Source organism: Suncus etruscus, chromosome 4 (assembly GCF_024139225.1).
Source record: "Suncus etruscus isolate mSunEtr1 chromosome 4, mSunEtr1.pri.cur, whole genome shotgun sequence".
Taxonomy (NCBI): Eukaryota; Metazoa; Chordata; class Mammalia; order Eulipotyphla; family Soricidae; genus Suncus; species Suncus etruscus.
In genome coordinates, this window is record NC_064851.1 from 57,327,548 (window position 1) to 57,340,469 (window position 12,922).

The 12,922-nt window shown below is 37.3% G+C and overlaps 1 pseudogene; it reads left to right on the forward strand.

The window, feature by feature from the left end:
• Positions 1 to 6,030: 6,030 nt before the first annotated feature.
• On the forward strand, positions 6,031 to 12,349 carry LOC126007090 (60S ribosomal protein L17-like; annotated as a pseudogene).
• Positions 12,350 to 12,922: the final 573 nt, after the last annotated feature.

Genomic DNA, 12,922 nt, shown 5'->3' on the forward strand with positions numbered 1-12,922 from the left:
GTTAAATATATGTAAGAATAGACATATCTCACAGTCATGCATTTTGTGTTCCTACTATCTTTAGCTAAATATCAATTTCTTGTCAGATGTTGATTGTAAAATAGATTCAGCATTCCATCCACTTACTTTAAAGTTTTAGTCTTGTGTATACTGTGGTGTTTTTATTATGGATTATGACTTTTTCACTATTTTTCTAGAGAAGTAATCCTATGGCACTTTTGTACCTAGGTTTTATGTGATTTTAATGAAACATGAATAGTTATCACATGCTGACTATTTGCGGCTTAAAATAAAAGCTTTTCTTTCCTGTGGAGTACCTGCCTCCTTGTACTGTGTTTACTAAATTTAGACAGTATTTGATTTTACACTGGAGCTCATGCTTTACATATAAAAGCCTGGTTTTGATCCCACCAGGAGGGCTCTTAGCACAAAAAGTCAGAAATTACCTCTGAGTAGCTGGTGTGATACCCAAAAAAGAAAAAAAAAGAAGAAAGAAAGAAAGAAAGAAAGAAAGGAAGGAAGGAAGGAAGGAAGGAAGGAAGGAAGGAAGGAAGGAAGGAAGGAAGGAAGGAAGGAAGGAAGGAAGGAAGGAAGGAAGGAAGGAAGGAAGGAAGGAAGGAAGGAAGGAAGAAAGAAAGAAAGAAAGAAAGAAAGAAAGAAAGAAAGAAAGAAAGAAAGAAAGAAAGAAAGAGGGGCCGGGCGGTGGCGCTGGAGGTAAGGTGCCTGCCTTGCCTGCGCTAGCCTAGAACGGACCTCGGTTCGATCCCCCGGCGTCCCATATGGTCCCCCAAGAAGCCAGGAGCAACTTCTGAGCGCATAGCCAGGAGTAACCCCTGAGCGTCACAGGGTGTGGCCCAAAAACCAAAAAAAAAAAAAAAAAAAAAAAAAAAAAAAAAAAAAAAAGAAAGAAAGAAAGAAAGAAAGAAAGAAAGAAAGAAAGAAAAGAAAGAAAGAAAAGAAAGAAAGAAAAGAAAAGAAAAGGGGGGAGTTAAAGTTATTAGTTCTTCTGTTTCTATGTTCTTTCTTCCATTCCTATATCCCAGAGGTAACCACTATTTGCTAATTTTAGGTCTATTTGTCTATTTTTTATACATACACATAAACAATTATTAAAGGGGGAGTCATACCAAGTTTTGTTTAACTAGTAGACATAGAGATTTTTTTCTTATATTGTGGTGCTACCAATGGTTTTGCAACAAATATTTCTTTTTTTTTGTTTGTTTTGTTTTGTTTTGTTTTTGGGCCACACCTGGCGTTGCTCAGGGGTTACTCCTGGCTGTCTGCTCAGAAATAGCTCCTGGCAGGCACGGGGGACCATATGGGACACCGGGATTCGAACCAACCACCTTTGGTCCTGGATCGGCTGCTTGAAAGGCAAAGGCTGCTGTGCTATCTATCCGGGCCCAACAAATATTTCTATACACAAAACTTTGCCTACCTAAACATTTTGCTCAACTAATTTCCTAGAGGAACAGTATATGTTCAAAAGGAATGCACATTTTAACTAGTGCCAAAAAATAAAGCTACTTACTTCAATAGTATGTAAGTAGCAATCCCTTCTGACCTTTGCCAGCAGTTAGTGCTTCAATATTTTCATTTTAAATGCACTTCATTGCTATTAAAATTAAAAAATAAGCTTTTCATATGTTTAATAATCATTTAATTTTTTGTTTGTTTGGGAGCCACACTTAGCTGTGCTCAGTAGTCATCCCTTCTCTGCACTCAGGAGTCACTCCTGCTGGTACACAAGGGACCATATAGGAGGCCAGGAATTGAACTCAGCTGCATGCAAAGTTGTACCCATTGTACTGTCATTCTGGCACCCTTGTTTATATTTTCTGTAAATTTTTAATAGGAAGTAAATATTTTTAAAATATTATTATTGAAAATGATCATTGATGCCATTACATTTATTTCAAGCACACAAACAAGTTTGTGCATGGGATACAGTGAGAAAGGCACTATCTTGCAGCACACCATATAGTTCCACAAATCTCACCAGGATCACAGAGCCATGATGAAGCGCTAAGTCTTGAGTGGAAAAATGTTCCAGAACAGCACCAAAATAACCTGGGTGACTCATATTCTAAAAAACTGAAGACTTGCAAATTCAGTGTCTGAAAAAAAAAAAAAGAAAAGGAAGGTTTAGGAGCAAACATAATTGACACATTTTTACGTCACTTGTCAACTACATCACAAAGGACATTCCCTTCTCCAAAACACATGTTTGCTAGCCTGTTGGCAAACATAATAGTCCTATGAATCTATAGTGGCTTTGATACAGTTGTCACCCCATAGTTGAGCATTGATCATAAATTCTGTGTGGTCCTAAAATTCTTACTATAGGCTGTCTTGGACTAGGATGGTAATATTGGAATGGAGAGGCTAGTTATTCTAAAGTTCCCCTTTTCAACTTCTTTTTAAAAGATGATTAAACCTAAATTCAAGATCCATTCATCAGAAAAATAATGGTGTTCTGTTATATAAAATGTTGAATGTATATTTAAAAATTTTAAATGTGTTAAACCATATTATGAGATAAAGTTTTTTTCCTATCCAGAAATTTTAGAAGACTTCACTTTGGCTTCATATTGCCTATCCCTGCAGGCAGTGCGGAGGGCACCTCAACTTATAGTGAACACATAAACTAGTATGCCTCTTCTTTTAATGTTTTTTGATTAATCATTAATACCAAGATTTAGGGCTTTTTCTGTTTCTTTGTATCCAGAAAACAGAGTTGAAAACAATTTCTTAGGTAATTTTAATGACATATTTAATTTATCAATCAACACAGTGTTCATAGTTCCTGTAAAATCAAGCTGAATTTTCCAGTGCCAAGTTATGTATCTCTCACTCTTTTTATTTTCTTTCTGGTTTTTGGGTGACACCTGGTGGTGCACAAGGATTACTCCTGGCTCTATGCTCAGAAATCACTCCTGGCAGGCACAGGGGACCATATGAGATTCTGGGATTTGAACCACTGTCTGCCCTACAGCTGTGCTATCTCTCCAATCCTATATCTCTCACTATTAGAAAAAGAAAAAAATCTAGTTTTGAAATTATATTTACATAAAAACATCATGATTTTGAATTAGGGTAGTGGTTTCTAAGGGATATTACCAAAAGTACAACAAATTAAAAAAATAAACATCAAGGGCCGGTGAGGTGGCGCTAGAGGTAAGGTGTCTGCCTTGCAAGCACTAGCCAAGGAAGACACTGTGGTTTGATCCCCTAGCGTCCCATATGGTTCCCCCAAGCCAGGGGCAATTTCTGAGTACTTAGTAGGAGTAACCCCTGAACATCAAATGGGTGTGGCCCAAAAAAACCAAAAAAAATAAAAAATAAATAAATAAATAAACACCAAAACTTAAAAGTTCAAGAGACAAGCCATAGAAAGGGAAAAAATAGTTGTGTATTATGTTTGAGGTCTAGAATTCATATCATATAAGGAATCTTGCACTTTGATGATAAACAACTTTCTAAAATATTTAATGGATTTGGGATCCATGCAAAAGTTCTGGGTCCAACCTGCATTTTAGTGTGGTCCTCTCTACACTGCAGATGTGGTCCAAAAGCAAACAAATTCAATCAACAAAGAATTAGAATAGACATGTCTCCAAAAACATTTATTACTAGCTAAAATGCAAATTACAGTATAAAACATCATTACTCATTAGAGAAATGCAGATCATAAACATAGTAAAATGCTATTTTGCACACAACTGCATGAACTATTAGAAAATGGAATATGTATTTGTTCAATTTTAATAAAATTTGAGGGTGCCAAGCTCAGCAAAATAAGCCAGAGGTAAAAGGACGAATAAAAGATGATATCAGTCAGCTGTGGAGAGAAGCAAATCAATGGTATAGGGTGGCAATAACAATCTATAATAGGGGGCCAGAGAGATAGCATGGAGGTAGGGTGTTTGCCTTGCATACAGAACGATGGTGGTTCAAATCCCGGCATCCCATATGGTCCCCCGAGCCTGACAGGAGCGATTTCTGAGCATAGAGCCAGGAGTAACCCCTGAGCACTGCCGGGTGTGACCCCAAAAAAAAAAAACAAATCTATAATAAACCTTGAATACTAAACTTCAGGCATGGAAGACTTGGTTTGGAGACAGGGATGAGGAAAATAAATAGGTTTCCTGGAAAGAACACAGGAACATAGATGAAGGAACTCAAACACATAGTGGTGCTAAGTGAGGGAACAGTCTGCATCAAAACCATCACTGTCAACACATTAATATGAGAATGACTAAGGGAAAGGGAACACTTTCTGGAGGTGACATGAAGTTCGAGGGAGAGTGGTGGGGATAAGCCCCTGTATATCAACACCAGAAACTCAAGACACTATTTTGTAACCCTATTAACTATAATCAAATAAAAGGCAAAGGGAAACAAAGTGGAACATGAGGCTGGGAGGTTGTACAGTGGTTAGCGTGTGTGACTGACATGTGCCTAACCTGAATTCCATTCCTGGTACCACATAATCACCTGGCACTGCTGAATACAGCATAAGAGGACCCCAGATCTCCAGATTGGCCTCATGCACATCACATCCTTAGGCCCTTGCACTCAACCTAAGAATTCTAAGCTAAGAATCACTGGTGATGTTTCTGGACCTCCTGACCTTCAGTTAGGAAGCCAAAAGTAAGGGGTGGGAAAATATAAGTCTGTGAGAGAAAATGGAGGAATTGGAGACTTTATTCCATAAATAAAACTGTTATTTTTTTTCAGGGAAAAAGTCATTTTGAAGCACCTCAAAATAGAATATCAGTTCTACTTTTATGTATATTCTCTAGAGAACTAAAAACATGTTCACATAAAAATGTGTACACAGATGTTCATAGCAATATTAATAGCCAAATAGTGAAAATTGTCTGGAGGTCCATAGAATTCTATTCTCACACAATAGAATATTTATTATGCATTATACATATACAACATGTATTAACCTTCATAATATAGTAATTTAAAGAAGATAGACACAAAAAATTCATAAGTCTATGTATATAAAACATAATGTAGGCAAATTTGCTTTAGAAGACAGTACATTGTCAAGAGTTGAGGATGGGGAATGACAATTCCATGGAGTATCTTTGGGGGAATGATGAAAGTATCCTGACATAGTGGTTGCTTATTCTTGTGAATTATACTAAAAACTCAAAATACTTTTTTAAATTACATTTATGAGTCTACTCTACTGAAAGCAAAGGACTTATAATGATGAGGTCTGGCTTTAAATCTCAGCACAATTTTCACTAATTTTATCAAGTTAGGTCATTTAACTTCTGCCTCTCAGTTTTCTCATTCTTAAAATAGAGATAATATTGGCTTGACAAAGTTATTAGAATGGAATGAGAAAGCCACTGTGAAATCACCTACTATAGTGTCTACAGTATTCCCATAAATGCTAATTGAGTTGAAATTGCATGAATACAAATAGGCATGAAAGTATGCTCTGAGCGCTGGAGAGATAGCACAGCAGTAGGGAGTTTGCCTTGCATGCAGCCAACCGGGTGGGACCAGGTTCCATTCCTGGCATCCCCAGTCTGCTGGGGGCGATTTCTGAGTGCAGAAGCCAGGAGTAGCTCCTGAGCACCGCTGGGTGTGGCCCAAAAACCAACTAACCAACCAATCAATCAATAAAGTTTAAAAAGAAAAAAAGAAAAAAGAAACAAAGTATGCTTTGATGAGTATATGTCATGAGTGTGTTACAGGCCACCAGCCTCAGATCAATGTCTTTGATTAGTGCAAAAGAAATGCTTGTGTTTCATTTAAAGAGCAACGAAATATTAATAGTTAAGTTTGTAGCCTCTGAAAAAAATTGCTTTGATTCAAATCCTAGTTTGCTAATATCTATATAACAATGAGAAGTTGCTTGGGCTCTGTTCTGTATATTTTAGAGTCCCATCTTTAGGAAATAAAGTTTTATTTTATATGTTAGATGATACGAATGTTCAAGAAGTATTAGCCAAAACATGGGGAAGTGCTCTTCCCCAAGTGGCTGTAGGTGGCCCCGCCTAGATGGTGCACTATTCGCTAATCCCCCAAAATTGACTAAATCATGCAAGTCCAGAGGCTCACTTCGAGTTCACTTCAAGAATACTCGGGAAACGGCTCAGACCATCAAAGGTATGCATATCCGTAAAGCTACCAAGTATCTGAAGGATGTCACCCTGCAAAAGCACTGTGTGCCCCTCCAGCTTTACAAAGGTGGTGTTGGCAGGTGCGCCCAGGCCAAACAAAGGGGCTGGACACAGGGTAGTTGGCCCAAAAAAGGTGCTGAATTTTTACTGCACATGCTTAAAAATGCAGAGAGCAATGCTGAACTTAAGGGTTTAGATAGTGATTCTCTGGTCATCGAGCGTGTCCAGATAAACAAAGCACCCAACATGTGCCGCAGAACTTATAGGGCTGTACTATGTATGTGTGTGCAGTAGTCACCTTATTTATTGTAGTCTTTCTGTTGTTGTACAAAGCCCTCCAGCCACATGCCTTCTGCAGCCACCATTTTTCTCCACACCTGCCACTTAGCAAAATCTTTTCTACTGTTTCCCTATTTTCACCTACCCCATATTTGTTGCTTTCCCTATTAAATCCCATTTACCCCGACAATTCAACACCCTTTGCGCTCTGGTACACCACCCTACTCCCACCAGCCCCCACCCCTCTTCCTTCCATACCCTTTCAGCCTCGAGTTACCATGGACTGCCACTTGTGATCAGAATCAGCTTTTCAAATGGGCCCTGGCTCAGGAACTGAACTCAGCCCATGACTCTGCAAAAAGATTTTTCTAAGTGGCAGGTGGGGAGGGGAATGGTGGCTGCAAAAGGCAGGTGGTAGGAGGGCTTTGTACAGCATAGATAGACATTGTGTACAAAACAGGCATAAGAATTGACTACAAACGATAATGTGTGACTACCACACACATACATAGTAGAAAGATCAATATGTTACAGCTGCAGAACACTCACTGACTCTCTGGCTGCTTTCAACTATTAGCTGAAGTAGTAATATGATTCTACTACCTTGAACTTGATCACAATTGACTAGGGGAGATATGTGTATATTTCTTTATATGCATTTCTTGGGGGAATATTGCTGTTGCCTTGGACTTGCTCAGCAGACAAAAGAGGATATGTGTATTTCTTCATATGTATTTCTTGGAGAACAATGTTTTTATTATACCTATGTATCAGATATAATAGAGCATGATATCTACTGAAGTATAGATACTACAATTTAACTGTAGTCCCTGGTGTCACAATAGTACTGTGGCAATTTCCTTTTGTGCATAGATCCAGTACAATGGGGATATCTTAGTGAAAGAGAGGCATTCCCATCTGTTAGGAATAGTAACTCCAAAAATTAAATGTTGGAAGTGAACATTTGTCACTGAACATTTGTCATATTCACTTGACTTAAGCTACAGTTTAAGCTACAGTTTCTCTGGGGCCATACACCCCCCAGTTTTAGATCCCATCAATAGAACCAGGAGTAGACTTTGAGCCACATTGGCTACAAAGAAACCAGGTGCAGGTTTTGCGTTGCCCTGGCAAGAACTTGCAACGGGGCAAGATTCATGATGCCATGGCAATAACATAGGACGAGAGAGAGAGAGAGAGAGAGAGAGAGAGAGAGAGAGAGAGAGAGAGAGAGAGAGAGAGAGAGAGAGAGAGAGAGAGAGAGAGAGAGAGAGAGAGAGAGAAGCGCCTAAGGGCACTATGTAAATGCCTGACAATGACAGTCACCAAGAAGAAGATGAAGGAAAAGGAACCTCTTACTATTCAGGGAAAACTTAAAAAAAAAAAAAAAAGTAGCCTCTTCTAAGACTCTCTAGGTTAGGCAAACTAAAGACTGTCTGAAGCCTGCACTTGAAGGTGTGACTGAATCCTTCCTGGGAAAGGCCACCTCCTCTTATCTGTTAAGTTTTTCTTTTCTTTCCCCAGCTTTTATTGTATCAATGTACAAACAGTTACATTACCACTTTGTTATAAGTTCTCATTTGGAGGTTTCCACCTCTTGAGGAAAGCAGTAGAACATGATCTATGGAATTCATTTCATGTTTCTGTGTTCAGCAAACTGATAAGGAGGAGCTTGTTGGAATGCAACTTTTTTTATTCAAAGACCTTCCCTGAATTTCTTTTCGAATGACCTCAATGTTTACTGTGCCTATGCAGGAGGGGAAAAAAAAGACAAAAAGCACAAAATAATCTTTTTTTTTAATTTATCTATCTAGTTATTGTCGATTTCTTTGATTTGGTGTGGATATTAAACTTACTGTCTCTATTTTTATTTATTTATTTTTCTTTCTTCTTTTCTCTTCTTCCGTATAGTGCTCTGTCATATTTTTTATTTCAAGACCATGGCTATTATGTGATACCTATCTTTATTGCTGTAGTGCTCACTGGATATTTTATTTGATACTTCTTTTTATACTGTTGTGGTGTTTCACCTTCTTTTTCCCCTTTGTCTCTCAAACCGAGGATGAAAGCCTCTAAGGACTCCGCCCATTTTTGGTGTATTTGATTTTTACCCCATTTTATTACTTTTCTCTTCTTCAACCAAAACCACATAACTTGAACTATCTGGTCCTGCCTCCCAATAAGAGGGGGACATAATGGAGGTACCATGACCAAACAGTTGTAAGATCACTCAGTAGTAAGCTAGGCACAGAGGGGATCACTCATTCTAGCAGCCCCGGGGCTGAGGGTGGAGGATATGGGAGAGGTGGAGGGAGGACAATTCGATGATGGGAATTCCCCTGATTCAATGTTAATATGTACCTAAAATATTACTGTGAATGATATGTAAGCCACTATGATTAAAATAAAATTTATATTAAAAAAAAAGACCTTCCCTGGCTCCCTGCCCATTCTTTACCAACCCCCTTTTAACAAATAAAAGGCTTACCTACAAGGACTAGCTCAAGGTAAGCCTTTTGTCCGCCACTCTCTACCCTTCCCCAACCTAGTTACAGATTGAGGTCCTTAATAAAGGCTGTTTGTTTTGGTGGGTGAACAACCATGAGGTTGGAAGCTCCACTATCCCACATTTTTCACTCTCAAACTTGGCCTGGCTTATTTTCCCGTCTACCTTGTTTCAAACTTGTTTTCCCAGGATTATATTACTGCGTTGGGAGCACAACAACAAATTATTTTTTATTGACTTTGGTTTAACATGCTTTAACTAAGATGTATGTATGGAGTTCTCAATTTATATACTTGAGGATTATTCTTGTACACACTGCGATTTTGATATCTCTATCTTCGTTAACTAATTTTTACCATTATCTTTTCAAACTATATTTTTCCTATTATTCTTCCATCTTCGATTTCAATTGCATTTATGTTGGATCATTTTTATATTGCATCACAGTTTGGTAGTGCTCTGGGTTTCTTTTTTTTTAATATTTTCTATGTGTTTTAATTCACTGCTCTTTTCTTTTTGTTATGTTTAGTTTTGGGGTCACACCAAGTAGTGCTCTGCATTTACACCTGGTTTTGCTCTCAATCCTAGAGGGTTTGAGTGCTGGGGATTGAACTCAGGGCTGACATGTGCAACATAAGCACCCCACCAGTCCCTATTTAACTAATTTCAAGTTCATAGATTTTTTTCTATATAACTATAAATGAAAAAGACATTTAAGACAATTTTTGTCCCTGTTGCTTTAATTATTATTTCAAGTATTATTTTAGACTATTTTGGTGCCTTTTTTCTGTTATAAAATCCTTACCTGTTTATATATGTAGTCCACATTCAAGTACAACCTTTTATATTTTTTTAAATCCTCGCCTGATTTTTAACCTCTACATCATTTCTGAATCAGATTTTATAATTATTTATTGATAGTCCATTGAATTTTCCTGCTTTTCTGTGTAATTTGGTGATTTTTTTATGAACAAGAAATAGTCTGCATTATGGTAGAAATGGAGTTGGATGTAATATATTGAACTAACCTCTTCTCTATTATGTGCTTTTGATGTTCAATCAGCTTAGACAGAAGTTGAAGTGGGTTCAGTTTTCACTTATTTTGTGTTTACAATCTTTAAACCATTTCAGTTTCATCTACCAGACATTTATAAACTTATTTGCCTCACTTTTTTTCTTTTTCAGAAAATAAAAATTCTCCCTAACCCCGCCCCCTGGAAAGTCACCATTTTTAAGTGAGCAAACATAAAGCACCTACAAATTGTACCAACTCAGTCATTCTAGCATCCTTCCCTCCTACAAGGGAATTATCACCTCTTTGGTAAACACAGTTTGATTCTGTATTATAGTTAGAGATGGGAATGCTGTGCTATATGTTTTTCTTCAATGTTCCATATTGAGCCTCAGATTTTTACCTTTTCTTACAACTATACCACATTGGAGATTTTTCTCTGTAATCTGGCCTATTACTAATTATTTAGTGCTAACCTACTATTACTAATTATTCAGGTCTTGTTCTCAGTAGAATGGGTAGGAAAGTTGTGTTTTGGGTTCACTTATTCTTTGATATAACTTTCTCTGTGTGATTTTGGGCATCTTTATGATGGGCATCTTTATCATAAGCTTTTCATAATCTTTTCCATCTGCCTACAACAACCAAACTCTGCCTTGTATGTTTAAATGGTATTGCTATGGAGTGCTTTTCCTCTCCTTTCCCTAGCAATAATAGAAAGCCTCAAATCATATGGATATAGGGTCTGTGTTTAAAATAATTTCCTGTTTTGTTCTCATGTGTAATGGATATTTTTCCTTGAATAGTGTACTAGCCACAGCAGTACTTAGTGTGGTCTGAAAAAACCATAAAGTATTCTTTGGGAACTCCAAGAAAAAAAGTTGTTGCATATTTATGTTAGATGATTTTAATTGTTCCACAATTTATTAATTTTATAGTTCTTTAATTGTTTTTACTCTCTGCATCATTTTGAATAGTTTCTATTGTTAAGTCATCAAGTTCACAATTCTTTTATCTTCGGTGTGCATTTTACTAATCTCATTGAGTTGCTTTTAATTTTATATAAGTAAATTAAAATTTTTTCCATCTATGTTTATTATCTCATTTAATTTTTCCAAGTTCAATGTTTGTTTCAAAATGAAACAAAATAAAAATTTTCCTTGAAGGGCAAAGTGAGGGGGGACTTTCAAGCAGTGCTTGGATGCTCAGGGACTACTGATACTATTCATTTTAGCAATAAAGGGAAAAGGAGGGGGAGTTCCAGAAATATCCAGTGGTGGTTGGAAACACCACAGATAGTGGTGCTAAAGGGCTTCCAGGACTCCATCAGTAGTACTGGGATAGACCACACAGTGTGGGGAATCCAATTCAGAGCTTAAAGCAGGAGCATCTGACCTCTAACTTATCTCTCTTTTTTTTATATCTAAACATTAATTTTTTTTTTTTTTTTTTGGTTTTTGGGCCACACCCGGCGGTGCTCAAGGGTTACTCCTGGCTGTCTGCTCAGAAATAGCTCCTGGCAGGCACGGGGGACCATATGAGACACCGGGATTCGAACCAACCACCTTTGGTCCTGGATCGGCTGCTTGCAAGGCAAACGCCGCTGTGCTATCTCTCCGGGCCCTAAACATTAATTTTTAAATCAATTTTTTGTTCTTTTGGGGGGTCACACCCAGCAGCGCTCTGGGGTTACTCTTGGCTCTATGCTCAGAAATCACTCCTGGCAGGCTCAGAGGACCATATGGGACGCCAGGATTCGAACCACCGCCCTTCAGCATGCCAGGCAAATGCCCTACCTCCATGCTACGTCTCCAGCCCCTTAAATCAATTTTTAATTACTAGCCTTTATAAGCATGTTTTCCTCTCTTATTAAACATGTAGAATATATCTATAATAACCGATTTTAACATTCTTCTTTGTTATTTATATTGTCTTATCTCTGGGTCTGTAATTCTTGATTGTTCTCTTGGTAATGGGTTGCAAATTTTCCATCTTTTAGTATCTGTTTGCTTAGATAGTAACACTATTAATTAACTTTGCTGAAGCTTAGAAATTCTTTCTGGAGGGTAAATTGAGACAATAAAATAATTCACTTCATTTTCTCTTTTCTCTAAAGAGTAAATGTCCTACACTGACTACTGCCTAAATGCATAAGATTTGCTTTTATTCACTTTTAGTTATGTAAAGCAGAAAGATTAAATAAGCTTTCATTTATTCTATCACATCTGAAGTGGATACAGCCAAGGTAGTGTTTTTTCTTGGAATAGATGACATTTTTATAATTTAGCCAAGTTAAATGGTAAAGAACGTTATATGTTGAAAGAGAGTGAAAGTGAAGAACCAATAAGACAGTGCCAGCAATGGACATCAAGAGCATACTTCTTAGCAGTGGACATTTAGCATGGATAAAAATGATAGGTAAAATAGAGTAGAAGACTAAATTGTTTGAACTGGGAAAAATTCAATGAGATAATAAACACAAACTAATTTCAAAAATATAAACATTTTAGAATTGACATTACTTTATTTAAAGCATGTGTGACATTGCTCATAGTTGATCATAATATATTTGGTTCCAGCTGAGAATGAAATCATTAAAAGAGAAGAAGAGAAAGAACAAAAGGGAAAAAAGGAAGAGAAATAATAATAAAAGAGTGACAAGAAAATTTGTGAAAATTATTGTATCTCCAATAAGGTCATTGTCGGAAGGTTTAGATGAACATTCTGTTAGTACATTTGTTTCTGAACATTAGGTGGCATCAGATACACATTGGTGACTAAATACGTGTACTCCTATGAGGATGATAGTATTAAAAAAAAAAAAGTGAGTTGTCCAGGAATTCCAAACACTCTTGTTAATACTGTAGTTTTTGTGGGGCATGGTTTTGGCGACCAAGGCTTCTGGAAGTGTGACAAGGTAGAGGAGGTAGCCTCCATTCACTCCAGTAAAATTTCTGGTGATATCAGTCCAAA